Here is a 27,213-nt window from a genome sequence, read left to right as displayed (position 1 = left end):
GGCTGCGTTGCCTTGACCTCTGCAGCGTTCGCCCGGGCTGAATTTGTTACATTTTCATCTTGACATCGACCCCCGCCGCACGCTCACACACCCACCCACCCACACACACACACACACACACACACGCCCAATCCCTTTCCTCCTCACTCCACACGCTCCTCCAGTGATGGGATTTGTGGCTCTTTAATGGGAGTCAAATCTTTGGGATCGGTTCATTTGAAAGAGCCGTTCAAATGAAGCTTTTTTCTGTGTTTTTCTGTCTTCCTCTCTTCTCTCTCGAAACTGTACGCGCAATTTGCAAAACGTCACGAGAGCAAAACACTGTGCCACAATTAAAGAAAACAGGCCTCCATCCACTGCGGCGTCGAATCATTTTTCAGTGCGCTCGTGTTGCCTGCTCTGCTGATACTTGTGTTCGCACGGCGTCAAAAAGAAAGAAAAAACACTGGGTCCTTTTCACAAGTGAGGTCCTTTCGAACCATTCAAGAGCCGTTTGGTTTGGTCACGAACACCGCATCACTCTTCCTCTTCTACTTCCTCTTCAGGCCTATATTTCATTGTCAACCCGGCGCTAATCTCCCCCCCCCCCCTCTCGTCTCCCTCTTGCTTCCTCCAGGTGGTCATCCCGGTAAGCACTAGCCAGTGAGGAGTGACTGAGAGGGGCCCACTCGATCCTAACAGGCGGCTTCAGTCCAGTATGCTGTTGGCGTGTTAAGGTACGTCCGTGCACTCATCGCACTCCACGACGCCTTCAAAGAGCAGAGTATTTTTCACTTAAGGCTGGGTACACAAAGTATTTCTGTCAGGGCTGGATGATAAATCACGGGAATCGCAAAGGTGTCCCCGTCTTCCAGGAGTTTATAACCTGCCAACCCTACGCTTTAGACTTCTACTTTAGGAAGCCATATTTCAGACATCACAAATATTAATGCTCCTGGACAGGGTCAGTATAGGGGCACCGTGATCTGAATCTTCATAATCAAAGACAAATTTAGACGTGCAGTACTAAACGTCGTACTCGACAGAAAATGTACAATTTGATACTCTTTCCCAAACCTGTACTGTGCAAGGAAAAGCTCTACCTTTTGGCAGAACGAAACCCAACTCTTAACTAAAGCACCTTTCGTGCACGAGTACAGCTTGAAGTACACAATAAAAAAAAGATTATTGCATATAGAGAAAATGAGCATTTCAAGTAAACATCATAAAAATGAATATGAAGAATCTAGTTATAGGCTTTTCTACAAAGAAGGGTCTAATTTTGACTTGAAAATTGTGACTCCGGGTTGTGACTTCCATAATTTGGAATCATAGAAGGGAAAACTGTATTTAGTCCGCACTCACACCAGCACACCAGAGTCTTACAGAGCAGGAGGACACAAATCTAGGACCTCAAATTTTCAAATCTGCCGGTATTCTCATCACAGGAGCAACATGGCGTCTCTCCTTTTGTGACGACACGAAGCACTTTGCATCAAACAACCACTCACACTTTATGTACTAACACACCGAGAGAGACAAGGGACTGTGAAGTCTCTCGCCGCAACAGCAGTACACTTTGCCAGTGGCAAGTGAACAAGGAGGTAAGTTGGGACATAAAATGATTCCTTCCCACTGGAGGATGGACTGATGGCATTGATCTGTAAACCGATCCAAAAAGTGGTTACTTCTGAGAATCACCGTGTTTTGGTCAGGTCTATGAGGAGGAAGGCATTACACTTGCTCTGTCAGGTCAATACTGTCATTTTACATCTGGATAAAGATCTCCTATTGATTCGGAGGTGATAGTTTTCAACCAATCACGACTCACGGCTGGATAAAGCTCACAGCTGAATCGATGGTATACCTCATAGAGCCGCATAGTCTCACAATTTTGGTTTTGAATGACTGTCAAAACAATTTTTATTATGGATTTTGCTCAGATTTCACATAGTGATAGTTTTCTCAGCTCTATTGTTTATTATTTTACTTTTTGCTTTGGAAGCGAGGTAAGAGGTGAACATTCTGCCATACAACCATATTGTGTATATGGGTCGTGTGCGAGTCCATGGAATATGGGTAATGTTGTTGGAGGCTCTCATTCATCCAGGGATCATCCATTGAAGTAGAGACTTTCAAAGGACATTTCGTTCCCATCTTCACAAGCTTTTTCTCGCTCTTATTGTCAAAATCTCTACTACTTAAATGTGGAATTGTCTCTCCGTGGTCTCTTGAGTTCTACATGAAACAAAAAGTCTCTTCACAAAACTGACACTTAAAACTATGATGAAGACTCACCACACACTGTATCCCATCAAAGTAAATAAGAATAAACAATAACAAGCTTATTCGTAGTGCCTTGTAAATTTAATCACGAAAAAATGAAGAAATTTGTCAGGACAAATAGAAAGTCTTCACACGATATCACATTTCGAGAACCAAAATACACAAAGTCTTAGTTGGTTCTACCTTTGCATAATGCATTTGTCTTGAAGGCGCGTATGTTAATTTTTGTTTTTTTTCCTTCCCCTGGAATACACGGATCACTGATTGTTGGTAACTTTACACAGCCACATCTGATTTGCAAAACTGTGCTGCTTTTGGTTCTTTTTACAGTACGGATAAAACGGCGAGCGAACAGACACCGGGCGAAGGCACACGCGCAGGAACACACTCCAACTGTTCGTCATTCACTCACCATTTAGTCTTATCCCCAAAGGCACTCTCTTAAACCACAACACACACACGCCGCCGCACACACACGCAGGCACTGAGCTACAGTACACTGCTGCTATGTGCGCCGACAGAACTTGTAACAATCTGGATTGTGATAATCTATGATAATCATCCACCACATGCCACCTAAAAACACACATGGGTGGCATTCAACACCCACTCTGGCACGTTGCTTCAGTGCGCCTCGCCTCCCTCTGCCGCTTTCCCCAATGTCACTACCTCCAGCGTCAATGTCACCACTCGCCTCCTTATTTCTCTTTTATGTATGAGGGGCTTGTGCACATCATCGGCCCGAAAAAGGCGGCAAATTCTCCAACAATTTATGTTTGGCATTAGAGTAATTGAATCCCACTCGTATATCAAAGTAAGAAAAGTTGCAAGGTGGCGGCGATATAAATGCGAGGTAGGGATCCATGAAAACGTGCATGCATCTCTCCCCTTATTCCTTGTCTCGGGAACAATGTCTGCCATCTTTTTTTATTCTCTCACTCTCTCCCTCCTTTAGCTAGATGGATGATAAATTCCCAGCCGGAGAGCCAGCAACAGCTGTTGGCAGACAGGCCTGATATGAGAATAGCAGCATAGGATGAGCAGGCATTAAAAATTAATATGCTATTTAGCCTAGGTGTATTTTAGGTATTTGACATTTTCATGTCCGGGACAGACTAAATTTATTCATAGTACAGAAAAAAAATAAAAAAATAATACCAGAAGAATGGGCGCGGGGAGGGGGTGGGCGGGAGAGAGAGGACGGTGGAATGCAGGAGCTCTTAAGAGAAGGCCGTGGGGTTTTACGGTCACCCGGCTTCACCTCTCCTCCTGCAGTGAGGAGCCCAGGCCAGGGGGGCACACCTTATATGTCTGCCTCTCAGCTCTGTGTGAGAGGGCTCAGCTGTTCCTCCCATAGTCTGTGGGACACTACTGTACAGTCATAGTGGAACAGATGCTGATATATAGCCCGGGGCACTGCTGCAGATTTGACTAGACATTTGTGCTTTGATAAAGCAGATCTCATCTACGTTCTGGTGGCTTAACACTTCTGTGCGATAAAAGGCGGGGGTTGAACTTAAACGAGGGTCGACAGTGGTTTCATACTTTTCTGGCGTGTCACATTCCTTTGCACTGAAATAGGTACATGGTCACAAGACCTACTGAAAAGAAGCTTATTGAATGTCCGACGAGAAACCTTTAGACACTCAGAGAAATACTTGTCTTTGATAAAGCAAGGGTCAGGAATTCAATAAGAAACAGCACAATATGCACTGGCAGCACCATGTATGCAATCTGCTGTCTCTTTGTACCAGAGAGAGGACTTTCATTGATGAATTAGTACATGGCAGCACTGTGATTACTTTTTACCTTTATCTTACTTCTAATATTGAAGTCATCTGAAATGTGCGTGTAGAAGTCCTTCACAGTTATACGCCACCCAGGACAAATTCTTCACATCCTGAAAACTAAAGCAATTTGTCTGAGTTACCTCTGCTTTTCAACATTTGAGTTTGAATCCTAGAATGTATGACTAACAAAATAACTGAGCTGTGCGTTGCTGAGCAACCCGAAAAGAAAGTGTACACTTGGAGTAGCGCTTTCCTCCATTCTCATTTATCCAGATTAGCGACCTAAATGCCAGCTGTCATTACACATACAATACTCAGCAAAGCAAACTTTACATTCTGTTCCATTTTAAACAATATTAGCTCAGATTTCACGGCACAACACACTGAGATAAGATGCTGGCAAGTTTGTATGAAGGTTGTATACAGTCGAAAGTTAGACGTACTTTGTTGAACCATGCCAGACCAGTGAGCTCTTAAACTTAAGCCTTAACCGTACATATATATTTCATTATCAGTTGACAGGTGTTTTACAAAAATGCTCACATCAGAGTGTATATATTATCGACTCCTTCGCGCTGAGTGCGCACGCGAGTGAATCAGGAGTAAAGTGCAGGCACCTGCTCACACTTCAGCCAAAAACATCAGCCTGACGTCACATCGCCAGCGTCTATTATTTGCATTTGCACAACGCTTTGAACGTACCCAAGCTGCGTTTATTTTTACTCACTCACCCCATTCCACTTTGATCTGACTTGGTATAAAAGAACAAGGATAGGACGGTCTTCATTATACTGTATGTCTGTGTTGATGTGAAATAACTATGGACTTGGCATTGATAAAGTCAGACACACACACAATTTAAGGTTAAGGATATTTAGCTTCTTAATAAAAAGCTTTTATGATGCCCAACTTACACGCCTATATACAGTGGCGAGAGTACAGTCACTCAAGTAAAAGGCTTTGACAGCACTCTTGCAAGAAATACATTTCCTCAAGTGAAGATAATGTTTATATAATTGCCTAGATACGTTTTAGTTTCGGTATCACAGGCAACGTCCTTAGCCAGTTTGAAGTCTTATTCCTGCAAGAAAAGAAAAAGACTTCTGTCCCAATCATTCATATAGTGCATAGTAGTCTCTAAGAAGATTCCTAAGTAAGTTCAAACAACACTTTTTGAGACAAGTCTAACAAATTGTGTTTCATTTGTATTTACACTGTTTCCACCATGTTCTGTCTCACTCATAACTGCATTTGCTTTTCCTTCCTCTCTCTCCCCGTCTCCGCCGCCTGCGCTCCTCTCTCTATTCCATACCACCAGTACATCTCTATTGCTCGCCGGCAGCTCCTTGGCGTCGCCGTACAGCGGTGCACTGTATATACACCTCCTGTTATTACCTTGGGGAACGTTTAGCAGCTCTGTGTTTAACTCCATAACCTCCGCTACATCGGCGGCAACAGCATCCAGGCAGTCAGGCAGGCAGGAAAGGCAAGGCAAGAGAGGAAAAAAAAAAAAAAAAATAAGAACCTGGGAGGTGGAAACTCGAGACGCCTTGTGTTCCAGCGATCCCGAGTGATAAAAAATGACAAGAGAGAGGGAGAGAGAGAGAGAGAGAGAAAGAGAAATGCGTCGGTGACAAGACCGCTTCATTGCGAGCGCCTGATGAGTGTTCCTTAAAAGCACGGGGTAATTCTAAGTGATATCTCTACTACAAAGTAAACACAAATCAAAGCGCTCCCCCCCAACTAAGAGGCGGCGGCGCATATATGAAAGTAACTAATCTCAACAACCTCCTTCATTTGCGCGCTTTCTTCCCGCCGTTGCTTCCCATTGATTTCACGTAACTGAGGTTAAGTGAAACTACGAGGGGGAAGAGCAATGGATCCACTTGACTCTCCGAACGGCTCGGGCTGACTGGCGGAATCAAACCGCCGCATTTGTCTCTTCCCATCACTCGCATCGGCGTGATCGCATTGTGTTTGACATTAACCGGCTAATTAAAAGTTAAGTAAGACTTTAGTTGTTTGCCGATTGCCGTTTGCCGTCGCGGTTTCATCACTGCGGCCAATGCGCCTTTGATTGGAAAGCTCTCGGCTGATTACTGTCGCTCTCTATCAGTCAGACGCACCCCCCCCTCCCCTTCTGTCCTTTAGTGGCATATTGTAGGCATCAAGCGCGCCCCCCTTTTTCTTTTTCTTCCCTGACAGGGGGGAGAGCTGTGGGCGTTGAAGTCCCGTCTCGTAGGACTTTTAGGCAGGCAACTTGACAGATCGCTAAGGCCATACCCAAAGGAGTCAAATCCGAGTCGTGTCCATGTTAATCAGCCACCGTTCGGCAAAACTGGGCCGCGGAGCAAAGCGGGTGCCGGTAGGTGATTCTGATTTCGAGGGAAGAAAAAACACACACACAAGAGTTTTTTTTTTTTTTTTTTTAAGGCGCGCGTCCTCTTGCCCGTGCTGGGGTTGTAATTGATATATGGAGGCCGGGCCTGTCACTCCCCCTCGCTCATCTGCTACATGCGGTCGGACGTATCTACATTTCACCCCCTAACTCACTGGGCCCGACCTGCCACTTCGCCGAGACGCATTAGACAGAGATTGATGAGCCGCTGGGGGAGGGGTGTGTGTGAAAAAAATAAGAAAAAAAAAAGGGGGAGAAAAATTTAAGGTGCATCATCCCGGCAATTCCACAAAAGGCCCTAATGCGTTATCAAAGTAACTTCCAGCATGTTAACGATAAGACGCCCCAGCTCCCTCCCTTACCCCCACACACACACACACACACTCTCGCCCCCCCCCTCCCTCTCTTTCCCCCCTCTGTGGCGGCGCTTCCTGAATTAAAGCGCGGGCTTCCTGTTCTTTTATATGCACGGCCACATCTGGGGCGCCCGCTCGCTGGGCCCCGCCGCTTAATAACAATCACCTTCCCTTTCACTCGGCCCTGATTGTTTCTAATTCGGCCTGACAGATAGTAGCTGACAAGCCGCCCGCGCCTCCCTCCCTGCGTGACCCGGGCTCACTCAGCACACTTATAAGGCCTGTCATTTTTAATATTTGATTTTCACTTTGTACAAAAGTTATGTGTTTTAGAGCTGCCACAGTGGCCGAGCCCCCCCCCTTCCTCCTCTCCCCCTTCTCCTCCTCCCCGGTCGTATGATGAAATCAGTATTTAACCGAACCCGCGGCAAGCGACCATCTCTCCACCCCCCCCCCATCCCCTCCCCTCCTTGGCCTTTTCCGCCGCATCCCTCGCCATATCTCCGCTCTCCATTAATTGTCTTTCTTTCCCTCTCTCTGCCTTCATCATTTACCTCGCCGCTCGTTCTGTCGCTTTCGCTCAATTTCTTCTTCTCTCCTAGTTTATGAAGACAACTGGGAGAAGGTATCGACAGGCGTGCGCGCTGGCCTCGGCGACACGCGCAGAGGGGTTTTTGGCCCGATTTGGGATCTGACTTTGATCGGGGTGGATGTGGCCTGACAAAGGCTTGTTGTAGCGATTATTTGTCTGAATAATCCTCCGCCATCTCATGTCAGTGCCTGTAGTTAAAGCCGCAGATCAGGGGCGGCTCTGGACGGAAGCAGCTACGAATATCAGAAAAGATTTTTTTTTGAGGGGTTTAAGATCAAGCGGCTATACCGAACAGACTGATTTGCAGTTTAAAGTGAGAATTAGCGTGATTCCTTTGAATTCAGATTTGTCGTTGGCGTGCGGCAACAGTGGACGCCCAATCACGTACAGTACAGTGAACAAGTACAACGTTTTATATATGTTAGAGAAGCTTTTTTTGTGGGGAAAGATTCTAGACGCTCATCATAACGGATGGCAGGCATACTTCCTTTAACATAGGGAGTGAAAAGATTCATAGTTTCATATCAAACACTCTAAAAATTTGAATTAAAGTGATCCCTTAGAACTACAAACAGAACAAAAGCACTCCAAGGCCGCTGTCGTTACGAAGCGTACACTGTACAAAGCCGCACAGAACCCAGCAGTGCGTATTGACAAATGGCCGGCGTCCACATCCGTCCGTCAGACATGCAGCTTACTGGCTTCCAGCGTTATTTGCTTTCCATCGATTCCCATTAAAGGTATATGGAGCCATGTAAAATGCATATCAGGTGGGGTGATCATTAAATGAAAGGATGGATTCATTGACAGCTTGACGGATGACATTTTGCCGGCCGATCTATAGAAGCCTTCGATAGAAACACAATTTGGAGCTTAAGACAAAGACAAAGGGAGAGCGTTTAAACGGACAGGGGGAGGACAACGGGATGAGCGAGCGGAAGAGCATATACAGGCAAAAAGATGCGCATGAACAAAGCATCGACGCGTCTGCCATCTTACGAAACGCACACGCCATTTTATAATGCAATTTATGTCTCTCAACAAACGCTGGATCTCCGACTGGCCGGCGGATAATTGCTTGCAGACATTTTCAGGTGCTGTATGTAATGTACATCAACCATATGGATGATTGTTAACAGCGGCTTTGTCTCTCATTTCTTGCCATTTTTAAACTTTTGGAAGCAGTGCATCCAGAAAAAGAGACTGGATTAGGACGCAGGAATGAGACAAAACGGCTCTGATTTTGCCCGGTTTAGGCCTTTGTGAACCTTTCTCAGTTCAGCTTTGCTTCGGACTTCTCAACATGGACTTCTAAAAAGTGTGAAATCCATTTTAAAAGTTAACAATTGTTTTGATGTTCGCCAATAAGAAAGTCAGACACCAGCCGCACATCACTTATCTGAACCTAATATCAAATTTCATAAGTCATATTGCCAATTACTTCTCCAGAAAGAGCCCATTTTCATGTTATTACCAACGGGTCTCAAACCTCCCTTTCAGCATCATCATCCGCACTCTTATTCCGGGACAGCCGAGGAGCCCAGGGCACGCCCAAACGAACGCCGCTCTCTCCTCTCTTTCTCTTTTCTGACGACAAAAAAAAAAAAAAGAAATCCCAGAAAAAAACACAACTAATTGGAGTACCACTGCATGTTTTCACTAAAGGCACAATTTAATTACATTTGAGCTGGGAAACGAGTATTTTGGGAGCGTCTGTATGTTCGTTCAGACAAATGGAGCGGATGAAAAGCAATATTTGTTTTGCTTTGATTAGCAAATGGGCAGGGTAATTTGTTAAGGGGGGGGAAAAGACGGCTGAAATCTCAGAGTTTAACCCCAAGCCTTTCAGTCATGCGGTATAGTGGACCGCACACACTCACAATTGCTTCACTAAATGCTGTAAATTCTCCATCCTAGACATTAATGAACTTTTGCTCCCGGCTCATTGTGGCCTATTTTGATCCGGTTCTACTACAACTACTTCTACTACTATACTTCATTTAAATAACTTCTTTCCAGCGCTAGTAGTTCAGTTTAGTCAGCTCTTTGGTTCATTCTACCATTTGTAAAGCACATATCCAAAACCTAATCAGGAACGGGAGAGTTCAGCTTCCCGACAGCCTATTAAATGCAGCTTCCCATCAGTCGGTTGGGCATGGCACGGATTGAGACTCCATAAACCTCTCTCTGATGGCAGGACTGAAAAGGCTGCGAGTTATACTGGGGTTCCCAAATTTTTTCCCAAATCAAGTGTAGAACCTGTTGCCTGCCATCTGAGGGTTAGCGTTAGCAGTTATGCATATCCAAATCTTAAAGCGCATTGGCAGGAGAGCTTAAAGCCTATATGCCAGTGTGATACCTCATTTGAAAGCCAAGACCTTCTAGTCTCTAAAACTATGTGTAAGATCTGTGTGAGTGAAACACAACTTACATCATATTTACCAGTCCTAACCCTAATCATAACCCTTACCCTTGACTCTAAACCTAACCCTAACCCAGCCCCCTGATCGCTCATCCAGGGGCTCACGATCCGCACTTTGGGAACCCCTGAGTAATACAGCAGGTGCGTGGGTCTCCCTTTGACATAACCACACCGGTCAGACGGGCACTGTCCAGATCAGTGTTGCTCAGCCTGTTGAAAACAATTCAAAACGATATGTTTTGCCTCGAAACAAAGCAACAATATGAAGAGTGGGAATCAAGTCTCCACTGTCTCCCCGCATCACCGGCCGCTCTCCTGTGGTCCTCGCCTTCATAAATCCTCTCCCTAATAAATGGGTGCATAATGTAAAGAGTATTGTTTTCTCCAAGGTTGTATTAATAAACATGAATGAATTTATTTGTCTTCACCAAAGCATGATTAATGCACATTAATGCCCGGGTATTGCTCACTCTGCCCTGCATCACCACACACATTCCGCCCACCCCCATGCCTTCCTCCAGTCCCCCTGCCCATATATATACAAAAAAAACAAAAAAACAGACCTATCAACATTAAATATTTATGGCATAATATTAATGGTTTTGTAAAGAAAATAACGTGTTATTAATCCTCTGATTAACAACTGATTAACCTTTTTTATTAAACACGTGATCCGTGCATCATCGACTCAGGATATGTCGAGTGACTGCGCGGCAGAATAATTATTTTTGTGTCTTTTCTAATTGCAAAAATCGCATGGCTGAACTATACGCGTGTGTCTATGCGCGCTCCCCCCCCTTGACACATGCAAAGAGGCGGCGCCCATTCTCACTTGTTCAAACAATATGCACGCACTCGGAGATGACAATGCGGGATAAAGGAAAAAGGCAAGAAAAATATAACACGCAAACATAAGATAAGCGGAGAATTCTTTCACATCGCACGGGAACGGGGGGCCTAAATTTAGCGGCAGATCGGGCTTAAAACAATGGGGTTTAATTCACATATCCGTTGATTCTGCAGCGACTGGCGATGGGGCTGGGAAAGTGGGGGGAAAAAACAGAGCTCTAGGACAAAACAGTGTTGCTCTTTTCTCTCCCTCCATGCCTCTGCTCATCTCGGCGCTCCATTGTCTCGGTATTTTTAGTTCTTCTTCAAACTGAAAGACAATTATGTTATGTTTTCTGACACACTGGCACCGACTTTAGATTAGGGAACGGCGAATTAGTCACGGAGAGAGTTGGAATCCGACGGAATGTTTCACACCTTTGGTCTCTTCTGTATTGGAAAAAGGAAAATCGCAAAGGAAGGATGTTACACTTGTTCTCTACATCAACAATTAAGGATTAGGCATCACAGTTTGACCCTTGTATGTGTCTAAATAGGCCAAGAACTGTTTTCTACTTTCTAATTTGGCATCTTTCAATAGGAACCACATTGAAATATAGAATAATTTGAGATAGCGGTGACTGATCTCCCTGGAGGTTCAATTTTCAGGTTATGTGAAACTTTCTGTGTGAAGTTTCCATGTCTTGTTAGTTTCTCCAGGCTGTTCCGGTTTCGACAATCAACCTAAATCATACACATTGGCAAAATCATCAAGGTAGTCAAGACCACACCACGCTTAAAGGAACAGGCCACCGTATTTCCATACTGAGATATGTTCTTACCTTAGCTGAGTTGATGCGTACCTGTTTGGTCGATCAAAGATGTTGCTAGCATCTAGCCTCTCCCAATATATTCCTATAGCTCCAAACAGGGGTGAGGTTGGAAGCTACCACGCTCTTCCACCGGCACGCACAAAGACCAGCCAGGTACGTATCAACTCGTCTAAACTCAGGTAAGAACATATGTCAGAATGGAAGAACTGCTTGCCCTCATTCACGCAAAAAGACCAAAGACATGGCCGTGGGAACCCAGGGTGCTGAGGGCGCTGTAGCACCCCCCTGGTGGGTAGTTGGCGAACTGCAGGCAATATTAATAAATATGAAATATGCACAGAAAGCGCGTTATTGGGGTAAATTTTGTCCCTCAGCACCCCCTGACTAAAATATCTTCTCACGGCTCTGGCCAAAGATGTTGTTAGCATTTAGCCTCTCCCAATGTATTCCTATAGCGCAAAAACGGGGTGAAGGTAGAAGCGACCAAGCTCTTCCACGGGCACGCACATAAACCAGCCAGGTTCGCATCAACTCGTCTAAGCTCAGGTAAGAACATATCTCAGTATGGAAAAATGGTGGCCTGTTCCTTTAAGATGTGAGAGAGGTGCCCAGGCAAACTTGTCAACGTCAACCATTGTGTCCTCCTCAATGTATCCCATTGAGCAACAGAAATACACACAATAAAAACAATAAAAACATCCACTCAGATTCAAAACCCCGTCACAATAGCGAGATGTCACGAGACAGACGTTTGCCTCCATTTTGGCGCGTCCCAACCCTCTCTTCCCAGCTCTATTTTAAATGTTTAGTTGACCTAGCATTATAACCCTAGAATAAACACCATATTCCATTTGTCTGCGCTGTTATTGTACAGTGGTGTTTGGAGAAGGCAGCCCTTCTCCACGTACACACCGCGCGCGCAGAGAATAGATAGAAACACAGTGTTGTATAAATAACTGATTCCTGTTTGAATAGTCTTTGTGTAGAGGAAGCTCCGAGTGTCAACACGGCTAGACTTCCTGCATCCGTGATTGCCAAGCCTCGCGTATTACTGTTTTTAAGCAGGTTTTGTTAACATCAAGTCGGACGAAAATACCAACGTGGCCTGGGAAGTTTATTCCCCCCCGAGTTGCGCAAAATCACAAAAGTCTAATGTCATTCGCAAAAATTAAAGGAACACAGTGCAATAATACATTTGTATATAGGCTCTTGATTTGAGTAGGGAAGAAAGGTATGAATCTGCCCATGGAACAAATAGTATTGCACTTACATTAAGAAAAAAAACTTGCATTCCACTTAAATTTAGGTAAAATATCCGTATCTTCAGTCATTTTAACTTATCAAGATGCAATTTCACTGCAGTCCACTATGATATGCTTATATGTTAGATACACAGCAAAAAGAGCATCACCCATGTCTACCTAAGTATTAGAAGCTCTCTTATCCTTGCTATTGTTCTTCTTATATTTACCAGTCTTTTAAAACAATGTGATTTACCATTACTAAACTACCAAACTACTGTTCACTGTACTCTATACAAACACCACTACTGAGCCCCAGTCTTATTTACCCGTGATGCAACTGCCCCCAGAACTTTGATTCACCACATCAATTCCCTTTGGCCGTCTTGATTTCACTTCAGTCTCCCCCCCCTCCCCTCCCCTCCTCTTCCTGTCCTCGTCTTTCTATCTTTTTTTTTTCTTTTTTGCGTGTGATATCAGTTTTAATCTGATCATCAAAATAAAAAGGTCATATACTTTTCCCCCCAATTTCTCCAAGCGTTCAGACTGTGGTCATCCTCGTGTATTCCCTTACAAGTTTGATCTCTTTCCCTTGGTGAGTTTGTGAGGTATTAATAGCATTTTTCCTTTTTTTTTTTGCCTCACAGAACTAGATGTCATTGAAATAGCCGCCGTGCCCTCAAATAATATTGATGAAATACAAACAATCTGACTTCTCTTGTAGTGATTAATGGAGATTTTTAGGCCAATAGAACATCTTACTGAACATATAATACACATCCTTTTCCAGGCTGACTCAGAACACTTTGTTTTGATCCTTTCCAATATGTTTCTTTCACTCATATATGCTCTATTAGTGCACTACCTGCAAATTCTCATTTTTACGATATCTATATTGCACCATGGTTTTACGAATAAGTCAATCTATCCATGTTCTGGACCTGATTTGGTATTATGTTTTGACAGAATGTGAAGAAAAAGATTACAAGCATTTTATCTAAATGCAGTGAGTCGCAACACTGTCTCTATTGAAAGTTTCCAAACATCGAATTTCATATCGTGCAGCCTTATCGATTACATTCGGCAGCTTGAAATGAAGGAGTGACATTTAAGAGACCTATTCTGAAGCCCAAACTCAAATGTTTTGAGTTATAACCTATAGGGCACAGCACCTTTATAATCAGATTCAAGATTTTTGCATATTTTTTTTCTTAACAAACATTTCTAAACAATGGAAATCTTCTTTATTGATTGTGTTCTTTATTGAAGCTCGTCACAAGGCCACTGCACGACGGTGGCTAATAGAACTTTCACGATCGCTTCCTTAATCCCCTGTGGGCGCACACTTGAAGAGCAGCGCGGTAACATCCAGGTACATGCGTTTTAAGCCTCTTAGCGCTGCTCGTCTGGGCGCGGCAGACATAACAGCGCACCGGCCCGGGGAGAGGGGAGGGGAGAGGAGCTTTAGACATGGTGCAGGCCTTCTTTAATTACTGCAGGATCGGTGAGCTGATAGCACTGTACTTTTCACTATACGCCGGTGCTGGGTCAGTGGAGGCCTGTGGGATTAGCAACACACCAGCTTCAGCTCAGCAAATACGGAGAATGGAAAGTGCGCTATGATGAAGGAAATGGTAATGCTGATGATTGAGTTTAAGCATGGAGAGTTAAGGAAGAAAACCCGGCGCATTTATAAGTGTAATCTTGATTCACGAGAACAGGAACTAGGCTGTTTTGTATGTACAATATTATTTTCAATGCCAGACTAATTTACTTTCTTAATTGGCTTTAGAATTACACTTGCCTTGACGAACTCCTATTTTTTATTCTTGTGTTGTCGTTTTGTCTTAATAATTAATTGCATTTTTTAAACGTTTCCTCTACATTTAAATTGATAATTACTATTGAGGCGGCTACGGATCGCCTGCTTTGAACGCTTTTTCAGTTTGCTTTGATCAAATCATATATATACGTCTTGGAACTTGGCAAGCAATCGCCAAGTCAAAGTTTTCCACATACTTTTGACAAATTCATGTTACTTTTATTCCACATCGCCATAGTACCTTTTCAACAGAGCACGCCTGAGACCGATTCTTTCAATTTAACACAATCACACATTTTATGAAGTCGCATAATCACTTCTTTCAACCTGACGCAAGCATCCGACAATAACTCATAGCGTTTAATTATTTTACACTTGCATGTCACCAAATATTTTCTTATGAATCACGCCGTCACATGCCGGCTTGAATCTTCTCAGAATTGGAAACACCTATAAAACATCGTCTGCAGCGCCAAGTGCGTGTAGCCATTTCTTACAAACCTGTGATTTTTGAGTCATCCCTTTGAATAACACCTTGTCTCAAAGAAATGGGGGATGAAAGCGTCTTGAGCGCGTCCCGTCCTCTCTCCGGAGCTCAGTGGTAAGTCTATCACTCCACTGTGCACACATTAGATTTGTCACTAAACAAATAGAGACACGTCGAGTGCCGTCAAAACACTGCCGGGAGTTTGCCGTGGGAGGAAAAGAAGAGAGTTTCTTGCCTCCCTGTCGCCGATGCCGGTTTGGACGTACCATCACAGGAGTTTCGGTGACAGGCCTCTGAAGGCTGCTTTGTTTGCCTAAGTTGTCTCCATTCCCTTTAATGAGCCATTATGGTTATGTTTTGTCGCCGACATGTTCGTTGGCTGGCTGACTTCGTGAGATGGCAGAGACAGAGAGGAGAGATGAGGGGGGTAGGTGGGGGAGATACCCCTGTCGGTAAACCTAGCGGAGTTGTCAGTGGAAAAGTGCAACGGGAAAGTTTGCGCGCCGTTGGGAAGTTTGGGAGAGGAAACTGTAGACAAAGAGACACTCATGGTATATTTTACGACCTGGGAAACTGAAGTCAAGTAGATTTGATGAAAAAGGAATGACTTCATATTATTTATTAGAGACATTGGTCAGTATAGCCTTTAAAAAAATGACATGCTTAAGTGTTTGTTGTCTTATATTGCAAATGAATTGTTCCCATAAGTGTCTCAAGAACAAGAAGAAGATTGTCATTAAAAGCAGCATTCTTTGATAATACAATTCATCGTACATAAATTAATTTTGGAATCAGTAAAATTTGTAGTACACTGTATGTATCAGTCGACCTATGAAGCAACAATCTTCGTAGATTAACAGGTTGCTATAGCGTGAAGTCCTTCTACAAGTACTGCACAATTTCGCCTTGGGTTGAGGTTGTTTGGCCATTTCTTTTCCCCAACAAAGTATCCGGACCAGTTGGTGACTTTGCAAACTTCTTCTATGATAAGTGACAAATATTGCCTTGCGTTTCAGGCCCTAAGTTCATAAGTTCACCACTGACTTTACAAAGGGGCCCCGAATTCAAATGAAATCGAATTGAACTTTGATAAACATTTTCCTCAGTGCATCGTTCTTCGACGTAGCAGACCAAAAAAACAGGCAATACTTTTGAACTTTTTCTTCGAACATCCAGCTCACCTTCTCTTCCCCATCACCTGTCCTGACTCTCCTTTAGCAGTTTCCGAAATCAAAGCCGGTGTCTGGGAGCTAAACTCTGGGCTTTCCTCCTCCTCCTCTTCTCTTCTCTTGTGATCACGCCTGGAGCTACGCGGTTTCTTCTCTCTTCCGCCGCGTGTTCTTACTAAACTCTTGCTGCGCTCCGTGGAAAGTGATGAAGATGGGGAGGAGAGGAGGAGGTAGTGGTGGTGGTGGGGGGTTGTTGGGTGGCTAGGCAGACACAGTGACAACCCACCTGTCAGTAGGTACTCAGTATAATTGGTAAACGAGGGCCGCGGGATAGTGGAGGGGCTCATGTCTTCTCTCCCCCCGTATTCTGCTCTGTTCTTTGTTTGACAAGTATTTGAAGTCGCCATGTAGTCGCTGGAAGCTTCCTTGTCTGGTTGGCGGGGATGATCCAGGGCCGACCAGGAGACGTAACATGAGAGGAGTCTGAATGTGAAAAGTTTTCTCCAAGTGATAGTAGTAAGTACATTAGCGCCGGACTTTTTACTGTAAATGGGGAATGGATAGCCATAGATGAATCTAAATCGTATATGGCTTTGACTTTCCTCTATGACTTTCAAGGACAAGTGGTCTTCTATTGCAACCTAGCTCATTCATTTTAGAAGTTCCAACACTTGAACAGGGAAGCAGATTGACCATTTGCCTTATATTCTAAGAAATAAATGTACAATTTATCTTTACGTACATGTTCTTTTTCTTCTGTCTAATGTCTGGAACTAGGGGTCATACGAAACACTCCAAAGAACACTACATATCATTGGAAGGCCAGATTGACCAGAAATACCAACCATCCCTCCACTATATCCTGCTTTGTAGCTGCTTTTTCTTGTTTTCTTCCAAAATGTTAGTTCTACCCAGGAATGCATTGCCAACTTTAAAATGGTTGCATTAGAAAATATTGAAATCATTGTTCCAGTCTCTCTCAAGAGGTCCATGTCCTGGATTGAACCATCCTCACCGCTCAAACAACCTAGTACAAACGACGGCTTGAGAGTCTTTGTCTACCTCAGAAAACTCCTGCACAGTTTGAGGAGAAAAGCAGCAAGCCCCGAACTTCAAACTCTTCGCAAAGCAATTAGACAAAGACTTGCACTTCTCACTGCGTCCGAACTAAAGTATCTCTCCGTCATAGTCGCACCTCACTTTCTCTCTCTCGTTCTCTTTCTCTCTGCCAATTCCAGGCATCGGGCTGTGTTTGCCCTCTAATGAAACATATTCATCTTCATCGCACTCTCTCTCGGCTCTCAAACTCACTTTACAGCATAGTCGATTAAACCCTTAGGGGCCTCTCTGTGCGTAAAAGGATATATAACGCGCTGACATTTCGGCGAGCCCACATTAGGCACACCCATAGAGCATTCTGGCTTTGAGCTCGCGATGGTTGAGGGAAGGAAGGAGTCATCACCATAGACAAGGCCTGGAGGTAGGAGACAAGTCAAAGGGATATTGAGCCTCCCTTATAAGCCAGTTAGGATTCAGTTACTTATGCTGATGTAATAGGGCAATTGTAAGTTGATACGCGAGTCTCGCCATGACCCATACGTGCTCTTTTGTTCTCCTATTAAGCCTACCTAATATATATTAACTCTTATATAGTGTAACGATAGACTAACTAATACGTAACTTATATGGAGCCAACTCAATATAGGAGTGTATTAGTGTTGTCCATGACCATTTAGGCTTCTTAAGTGTACCGAATATCCCTTCAGGGGCCTTCTCTTATCATCCTCTTATCTAAATCTGTTATTGCCTGCTTTGTTTGCTCGACTCAGTCCCTCCTAGACATTCGCCGAGGTCAGTGGTGTAACGATGCGGAGCAAGTACTGAAACAAGCTGCTCGGAGGCTTGTGTTCGTATGTGTGGAAGAGTGTCTCCTGGGCCATGGAGTTGATCCTATGTAGGGATGGCGTGAAGCAGCTTGACAAGGCAAGAATGTCCTGAAGGCGAGTCTTAGTCCCAGGGTTTAGACTGACTGTGCGATGCCGGCTTCACTGGGGGGCAAGAATGGAAGATCAGGGAGGATTTGATTGCGTTGATGAGATGTGAATTAGCAGAAAGCTGGAAGGGTCATTGTCAAAGCCTTGTATAAAGATGTTGCATGTCTTCCACTTTGGTTTTCCAAGGGGCGCCCCTTGGAGTCCCGCACCAGTGAGTGAGGAATGCTTGTATTGACTTGTTTTATCTGTTAACTTTATCCAGTTAGATGTGCCACAGCAGAGCAACACTGAGATTCTGCAGATTTGTAGACTTGCCTTTACCATTGCATCCATCCAATAAACTGTGACTTGACAATGCAGCTTCATGACGTAGCTTTTCCATGGACAAGGCAACATCAGTGAGTGAAAACTTGACCTACTGTGCCACAATTCCTTCTGGTGAATGACATGTAGTTGAATGCAACTTAATACCCTTACAGGCCTCCGTCTAAAAGCTGCAAAAAGGAAACGGGTGTCAAACATAATTGGTTCATCACGTTGTCGTATTAATTAAAACACTTAGAAAACCTCCAAATCTAAACTTGGTGACCAATTTCCTTCATTAAACGGATATAAAATGCTGTTGGAATGGTTTCTGGCAACACGTTCGTCCTCGTCTACCATCAATGACATGCAAAGACTATGAACTGCGAGTGTCGAAAGTATGATACATTCATTAAGTCCAGTCACTTATTAAAGTTTGACTTCTGCAATTCCATCCATGCTTCTTAATTTTCCTAATACTGCCCTTTTCCAATTATATTCAGCTGTCACGTCCCACGGATTGAGCTTTTAATTCATTTCCATCCATCCCCAGCATTGCTATTGAAATAGGGATAATACAGCCGTGCGTGCATGTTTGCGGCGGCACGTTTTATGTCCGTTTTTTACGCGATTCCTACTCACTGATGTTGTTTGTTTATATATCAATTGATTGTTTCCGATGGCGTATGTCTGCGATGGCTAAATTCCATTTGGTATGCCCGGCCACAGCGATGTCGAACAAGAGTGCCGCTGCTGCCATTGTCTCGCGTTCGCTCTATAGGGGTTAGCTGGCACGGCACGCCAACAGATGTGTTTCAAATCATTGTTGTTATTTACCAGTGATCGGCACCAGCTCAAGAAAACGTCCCCCTCGTTGTGATTTATTCATTCGGACAGTGGATTTATGCGGAAGCGCCCAAAATACGAAGGGGGGAAAAAAAAAAAGAGGAGAGAATCTTTTCAGCTCAGATAGACAGCTAGATTTATTATTCATGAAAGCTAATGCATTGTTTCTGTTGTTTTATATCTCTTTTTGTTCTCCCCCATCTCTCTCCGTCTCTTCTTCTCTTCCTCTGCGCTCATTTCTACCCTGAAAGAAAAAAAAAAAAGGTTGGCACTTGGCGGCTAAACGTCTGAATTGAGAAGTTTGAAAGGCGATTTTGGAGAAATCTTTGCACACGCGTATGGTAGGGCCTCACTTTTAATCGCTATTGAAGACGAAACTGCAATTAGCAAATTGTAAAGACTTGTAAAATCCTCTCTCCCTGGGGTAATACTATATTTAAAATAACTAACTCTGTTGCGTAGACCAGTGGTTCTCAACTGGTGGGTCATCAAACCCTTTTTATATTTATGTACTGAAAAAGTATAGAATCACTACATGAATTTGTTAAAGGAACAGGCCACCGTTTTTCCATACTGAGATAATGTTCTTACCTGAGCTTAGACGAGTTGATACGTACCTGTCTGGTCTTTGTGCCCGTGGAAGAGCGGGGTAGCTTCCAATTTCACCCCCGTTTGGAGCTACGTTGGGAGAGGCGATAATGCTAACACATCTTTGGTCGTTTTGCGTGACTGAACGCACGCACAAAGACCAGACAGGTACGTATCAACTCGTCTAAGCTCAGGTAAGAACATATCTCAGTATGAAAAAACAGTGGCCTATTCCTTTAAAATTTAGTTTTTTTCATCATAATTTGGTGATTGTGGGTCCCAGCTCTGTTCATGCACATTGTCCATGCTTACAATGTACGTGCATTCCACATTAAGTCTTCTCTCAAAGTGGTAAATGTTTTCAAAGTCATCAACAGAACTGGGTTGTTTCACATCTCATAGGCTTCTTCTTACTGTTGTGATGATGCCCATGTTGGTTATCAAACTCTGAACACCTTCCATACAAGTCTAATATTATGAACGTGGAGAAGTGTCTGAGCCAAGCCCACTCAAGTCCTGTTGACACCTTCAAAAACCTTACCAACGATGATCAACTTCTGGTCATCTCAAAAGTAAATGCTCCTGGACATGTTTAAAATGTGAAATGAATCTTGATACACAAACATTACAAATCTAAACCCACTGTGATACCTGTCAGAAAAATCACAATTAGATATGTTTTTCCTAAATCCAGCAGCCGTAATGTACGGTCACGTGCGCATATGTAAACTGATTGAAACCGCTCGCCGGGGCCTATACTGAATGGCGCTTTTTAAATGTTAAATGGGGGTTGAAGCCTGCCTGAGCTAATTTGTAGGGCTTTGCACCATGTTGACATTTAAATGTGATAAGAATAGCAAACTGTACCGCCGACCTATTTTGAAGATGCTTTCGGATTGCATTCACATCAGCTGCGGCCCGTAATTAATAAAAAAAGACAGGCCTCCCTCGCGCAAGATTTGATTATAATACAACCTTATAAACACGCCGGGGACGGGCGAGAGTGCGATTCGGAAAGGAGACGGAGAGCAAAGGAACAAGGGATGGAAAGGAGGGGTGGGGGGGTGTGAGAAAAAAAAAAAAAAATGAAACAAGTGCAATGATGGGGGCAGGAATTAACAGGGAGGTGGATTGCGCACACCTGGTCTTTGAGGCAGATTGCGTTGGCTGGCTGCTGCGCGATCACATTACTCCTGATCCTGCCTCTCTTGTTTGTCAGAGAGAGCGGAGGATCGGGCGAGCGACACTGAGGGGTAAAGGGGGGAAGAGGCGAGAGAGAGAGAGAGAGAGAGAGAGAGAGGGTGGAGGGGAAAAGAGGCGGGGTGGGGGTCTGCAAAAATCAGCATGCAAATAACAGCACATTGTTAACTTAATCAGATGCAGGGGGAGAAAAATATGGAGAGGGATTGGGGGAGGAGTGTGGTAGTGGGGTGGGTGTGGGGGGGGGGGGGTTGAGGGGAGAGGGGGCAAAGATGGGGATTGCAGTGGGCACAGTAGTTATGCTCACCCATGTCTGGAGCGAAAACTGGACACAGATTATATAGCCAGTCGGACCAGCATGAAACATGGTGCTGGGAGTTCAAATGTTGAAATTGTATTGGCTAACATTGCATTTTTTATTTATTTATTTAGAAATGTTGAAACCACTTCTTTATTTAGATATTGATTGACTTGTTGCCAGGCTGATGTTTTCTACTGATGCATGAAATGGAAGGAATAAGTCACCTATAGGTTTGTTCATTTCAGAATATAGATATGAGTAAATGTGTGGTTGATGAAAAAAAAAAAAATGGAAGTGAAGTTGCTGAATTGATGATTGGTGTTCGTTCATTCGAAAAACGTGGCTGCCAGTCCGCGCCACCTTAACCTTATCCACTTCAACCTTAAGTAGCTAGAGTCACAAACTTGAGGTACATGAAGGTGAGTGGAAGTGGATGCGGTCCCTCCAGCGCTCATGCACAGTTAGCAGCAGCCGGGCGAGGTGGTTTTGTTTTGGCTCATCTGCCAGTGTTGGACATTTTCATAATGCTACTGTAAATGTCAAGATATTTTGGTTATGAACAATGAAAGTCCAAGCAACCTTTAGCAACCCGCTTGATTTTAATGGCAACAGCTGCGTCGTCCTGTAAAGCTAAGCCACACTTTTTTTTTAATTGTGTTTCATTAAACTAATAGGCGGGTCCATATTATGCAAAACATTATGGCTTTCCTACAGTCTACAATCCTCGGCCTTTCACGCTTTCACCTTGTATTTTATTTATTTATTGCAGTTTCTTTACATAATGCGCTCACTCACTGTGTAAGTTTATCCACAGAAGGTGCTTGTACTTGTCTCCGGGGAGAAGTTCAGCCCTTGTACTACACAGAGGTCATTTTTCATTATAAAACACCCAGTGCCTTAATGAACTTGGCGACCTCACAGGCGCAACGCACACGCACACTCTCCATATAGTAAAATGTGTGTCTTTTTTAATGAGTTGTGTAGCCGCTGTAGCTTTTGTTGTGCCGGATAACTCGGTGATGATGCGGAAGGTCAGGGAGGGCAGAGACGAATGAGAGAAATGCACAGATCTACGCACTTCAGAGTGGGCTATGTGAAATTAAACACCCCAGACTGAGTGAGACTTGTATATTTTGGGTATTAGCGCAGAAAGAATAAGAAACAGAAAGGTGGCAATATGGAGTAATGAACGCAAGAAGGTCCTGGTTTGATTCCGGGAACCGAATTTTCCCTACAACAACAACAAGTATTAATCATAGAGAGATTTGGATAAGTTTAAAACAAGCTCTTTATCTGACATCACTGTTTCCTAACTGCAAACCCCATGAGCATTATGCCCAAAGCAGCTTTAGTCTTGTTAAATAGCCAGGCCATGCCTGATACTTTGACGGTACGGGGCACTTTATGACTAATGCTCATAAGAAATGACATTGTGATGATACAAAATTACTTTCCAGGCAAGTACGAGCGGGACGTGATGCACTGAGAAAAGGTTGTTATATTGTTGGAGACGTTGATAATGTTTGCTTGGGACTCATCAAAAAGAGTCAAATCTTCATATAATCTAAAACAGTGGCCGTCAATTAGTGAGGTGGGGGTCCAAAAGTGGGTCGCACCACCAAAAAAGTAATTGTAGACACAGTGAGAGGAAAAAGTGAGTACACCGTTTGGAATTTCTGCCTAAAGTGACCATAAAATGTGGTCTGATCTTTATTAAAATCACAAGAATGAGAAAACAGTGTCTCCTTAAACAAACACAACCCAAACATTTACATTTTATCATATTTTTATTGGGCACAACATGCAAACATTCACAGGACAGCGTGGAATAAGTAAGTGAACCCGGGAATCTCGCTGAACTGCCGCAGTTGTGAATGTTTACATGTTACCGCCATTTTATGATAAAATGTAAATGTTTGGGTGGTATTAGTTTAAGCAGACACTGTTTACTCATTCGTGTGATTTTAATAAAGATAACAACATATTTTATAAGCAATTTAGGCAGAAATGTAAGAAATTCACTTTGTCCTCCCACTGTATGTCCTTATATTGTATTATATTGTATATCCAGTTTGAAGTGAATGTGTTTATTTGGGTCACAGCTTGTCGCGATAGAAGGAAAAGTGGCTGCTGAAGCTTCACTCTGTGCAAACCAATGGCCTTAAACATTCTTAGGCTATATCAGTGGTTCTTAAACTTTTGACACCAAGTGATTTCCATTGTCAAACTTAAGGCTCAAACCCAAACCGACTTCCACTTCGCTCATTAGATCAGCACGTTCACTCAACACGATTCACAGTGTTCTTTGATGTCCGTTTCCCCAAACCCTGTTTTAAAAAACGACCAAAGCGCACACGTACGAGGTCTCACCCAACTTTCTTCCTGCTTTAATCACTGCTGCTCTTTTGGCACGAGTACAAACGCCCTCCCACTGTCCCGCACCTCCCCACCCCATCCCATCCCATCTGTGGAGTTAAGAGCAGCGCCCTGGTGTTGTTCTGATGATGGCTGATATAGACAAACATGCTTTCTGCTCTCCCCAGTGTCCCCCCCCCCCCCCCCCCTTTTCCACCACCACCACCACCACCAACACTCCGCCCTTTCTCCAGGGAGCTCACCCTCTCAAGCACTTCCTCCACTACAATTAGTCCGTAATAAATACACCCTGGCCTTTAAAGTAGATAATGCTTTTTGGCTCCGATAAACACTTTTAAGAAGCGTTACATTGGAATAGAATCGTGTTTTTTATCCAGTCATGTGAAAAAGCTTAAAAAAAGAAGACAATAGCTTTTTTTTTAATGCATTGTTGTGAGAGAATTGTTAGCATTCCAACTGGAGTTTTCAACTTCCTTTTGCTTTTGATAAGATTAGTTTGTGTGTTTTTTTTAAACAGGAAGTAAGATCACTGCTTAAGGGAGAATGGAAAAAAAAAAGTGTTGAAGTTATTGTGCAACTATCTTGTGTTTAAAGCAACGTGAGTTGTGTACATTGAAATAGATTAACATTTGAGAATAATTTAAAGGTTCTGCGCTCATTTTCTCGAGTAGCGAAAGGAAATTTGTTTTTGTAAGTTACTGTACAAAAACAACTTTTAGGAACTGTGCATCTGGTTATAACAGAGTTTTATCTATTTTGAAGTAGCAGGCTTGTTTTGATAAGCTCCACTTTGCTCTCTTAAAGTTGCGTAATGTGCCTATGATCTCATTCTTGTGCAGAACTGAGGTGTTAGAGATGCGTCAGGAAAGTTAAGAATGAGTTTATAGACTACAACTAACAATATAAACCTCCTTAGATACATATTACTTGTTTATAGTAGTTTTAGTTTAGTTTAGTTTATTTCTTATTTGGTGTCTTGCACCCAAAGGTGCCCAGCCCGCATGGGCTTATAAGACACAAAAATGCAGGCAGACGTCGGAAAAACATTAAACAAAGAGTGTCCTCTTCCGCGTAAGCCAAGCGCTTAACAAAAACTTAGACAAATGAAATGGCTTATACTTGAACAAGAACTTAAGCCTTTCCTCATCGGAGATTTCAAACAAATGTACAGCAACATCAGACAGTTTACAAAATAATTGCCTTCTCGGTTCATAATACAAAGGACAATAAAACACAAAATGTAATTCATTTTCAATATCCTTTAACTGACACAAACAACAAGTCCGCTCCTCCTCTGGGACCGAGTGAAATCGTCCCGTCTCCAGTGCCAGGGGCAGAGTCCCGGACCTCAGCTGAGCACAGACTTTATAAAAAAAAAACATGCATAGAGTCTTTAATTCCGCACTTATGGTTTGTTCACATTGATGGCACATATTCAGGCTTCTTGTTTTATCTGGTCAGGAAATCCCATTTAGATCGAAATCTCAAACATCACATTCCTAACAGTGAAAATGTATTGCCATGTTGAAATTAAGGCTAGTTTGTTGTAAAAGACACTGCAGGTGAATAGGGAAACTTTTCAAATTTGGAGATATCAATTTGAAACTTCTGCTGTATATTACAGGCATGAATATGAGGGGAAATTGTATTGCAATTTTTCTGTCATTTTCTGTTTTCATATAAGAATAAGGCCTTTTATGCCTAAAAATACACACAATTTCCCATATTTCCATTGACGAAATTGTTTAGTCCAAGGCTGGAAAATGTGAAGTCTGTAGGAGGTGCTACTTCTGTGGAGATACAGTGAGAGGATAAAGTATGTGAACCCTTTGGAATTTCTCCTCTGAATGTTTAGAAAAAAAAACAAAACGTGTGTTTGGGTGGTAATAGTTTAAGCAGACACTGTTCACTCATTCTTGTGGTTTTAATAAAGATCAGACCACATTTTATGATCAATTTAGGCAGAAATGTATTGTAAGAAGTTCCAAAGGGTTCACATACTTTTTCCTCCCACTGTATTGTTGCACCAATGCGAGAAAAATGCATTTTGAAATTTAATCTATGGGGAAACATTGAATCAGTACAATCATTAAACATGTTATTGTGAAGATTAGGTATTTTTTTGTATGAAAGAGACCAATTTGGCTCAAGCCCTGAAAATGAAAAAAAAAAAGTAGTGTCTCCCCTTAAAATATACATAAACATGTGCAGTCAAAATAACAAGCAATAATCCAAATATAAGTGGTTTATTTTTTTGCAGTGAACTTATCACGGTTGCATAACAACTTTGACTACTTCTCCAAAAAAAAAAAAAGAGCTAAAGTTCCCTTCAAAAAGTCCTCAGATTAGTGAGCTGCCGAGCGACGGAGACAGAACGGAGGGGGAGTTTATCAAAGTGATAGAATAAAGAGAGATTTAACACGGTCATATTAAAAAGACATGGCGCGGTTTCAATATTTAAAAATCCCATTTGCTTCGACAGGAGCGCTTTTTCATTCAAGAGCATATGGCAGCGCTACCTGTATCCAGCCCCGTGTCTTATCTGCCTCAAAGACAAAGCGGGAGGACAGGCGAGGGAGGGGGGGGGCGGGGGGGGGGAGTGTATAAGGAGAAGAAGAAGAGATAGTTTCAAACCGACAGTCAGACATTGAAGAATCATTCAATTATCGGCGGCGTGATGTAAAATAATTACCTGACTCGCTTCCTGTAATGAGCGCCGCTAATTAGCCATAGACTTTTGTTTTAGTTGAAGAAAAAAAAAAAAGAAAGCACAAAGTCCCAAACTCCCCACAGCGGAGGAGCCGTGAAGCTGGAGCTAACACCGCATATACATGTTAGAAATAAAAAAAAGTTGAATACGTGAAGGTGCAATTTGAGGTACAGGGTGGGCTACACAAGTTAAAATTGCGTAATTGTTTTGAGCGACAAGTTGCGTTTGTGTGATTACAAGACAAGATAATCCTTTATTGATCTCACAGCAGAGAAATTCACTTGTTACATTCGGCATTCAATAAGATCACTCAGAGCGTGCAAAACAGACAGGAAATGTGCAAACAGTTAAATAGTAGAAACAAAGAGGTATCTTATGTACAATAAGTAAAAGCAAACATCTTAAGGGGCGGAATTATAACAATAAGGAAATAAGAATAAATAAAAATAGGATAAAAATTAGAACAGATCATAAAGTTTACAGTCCAAGAGCAGGTTGTCAATAAGTGGCGCTGATACAAAGATTATTGCACGTAGTTTCACAAAGGGGTTATTGCACATGTTACTTTACAGTTATTGTACAGTCTAGCAGCAGTGGGGATGAAGGACCTGCTCCTTCTTGCACTGAGGGCGTCTCAGTCTGCCACTGAAAGAGCTGCTCAGCTCCTCTACAGGAGGGATGAGAGATGATTC

The 27,213-nt window shown here is 43.1% G+C and overlaps 1 protein-coding gene across 7 annotated transcripts in view; it reads left to right on the top strand.

Moving 5' to 3' along the window:
* Window positions 1-27,213, top strand: part of znf536 (zinc finger protein 536) — a 322,643-nt gene that overhangs the window by 114,452 nt on the left and 180,978 nt on the right. For all 7 annotated transcript variants that reach the window (XM_079554661.1, XM_079554656.1, XM_079554657.1 and 4 more), the window contains exon 4: window positions 617-716. The gene's annotated coding sequence lies outside the window, so the exon portion shown is untranslated. The remainder of the gene's footprint in view (window positions 1-616; window positions 717-27,213) is intronic.

The sequence above is a fragment of the Gobius niger genome (assembly GCF_951799975.1).
Source record: "Gobius niger genome assembly, chromosome: 4".
Taxonomy (NCBI): Eukaryota; Metazoa; Chordata; class Actinopteri; order Gobiiformes; family Gobiidae; genus Gobius; species Gobius niger.
The sequence above is the reverse complement of the archived record's forward strand: the minus strand, read 5'-3'. Positions and strand labels throughout refer to the sequence as shown.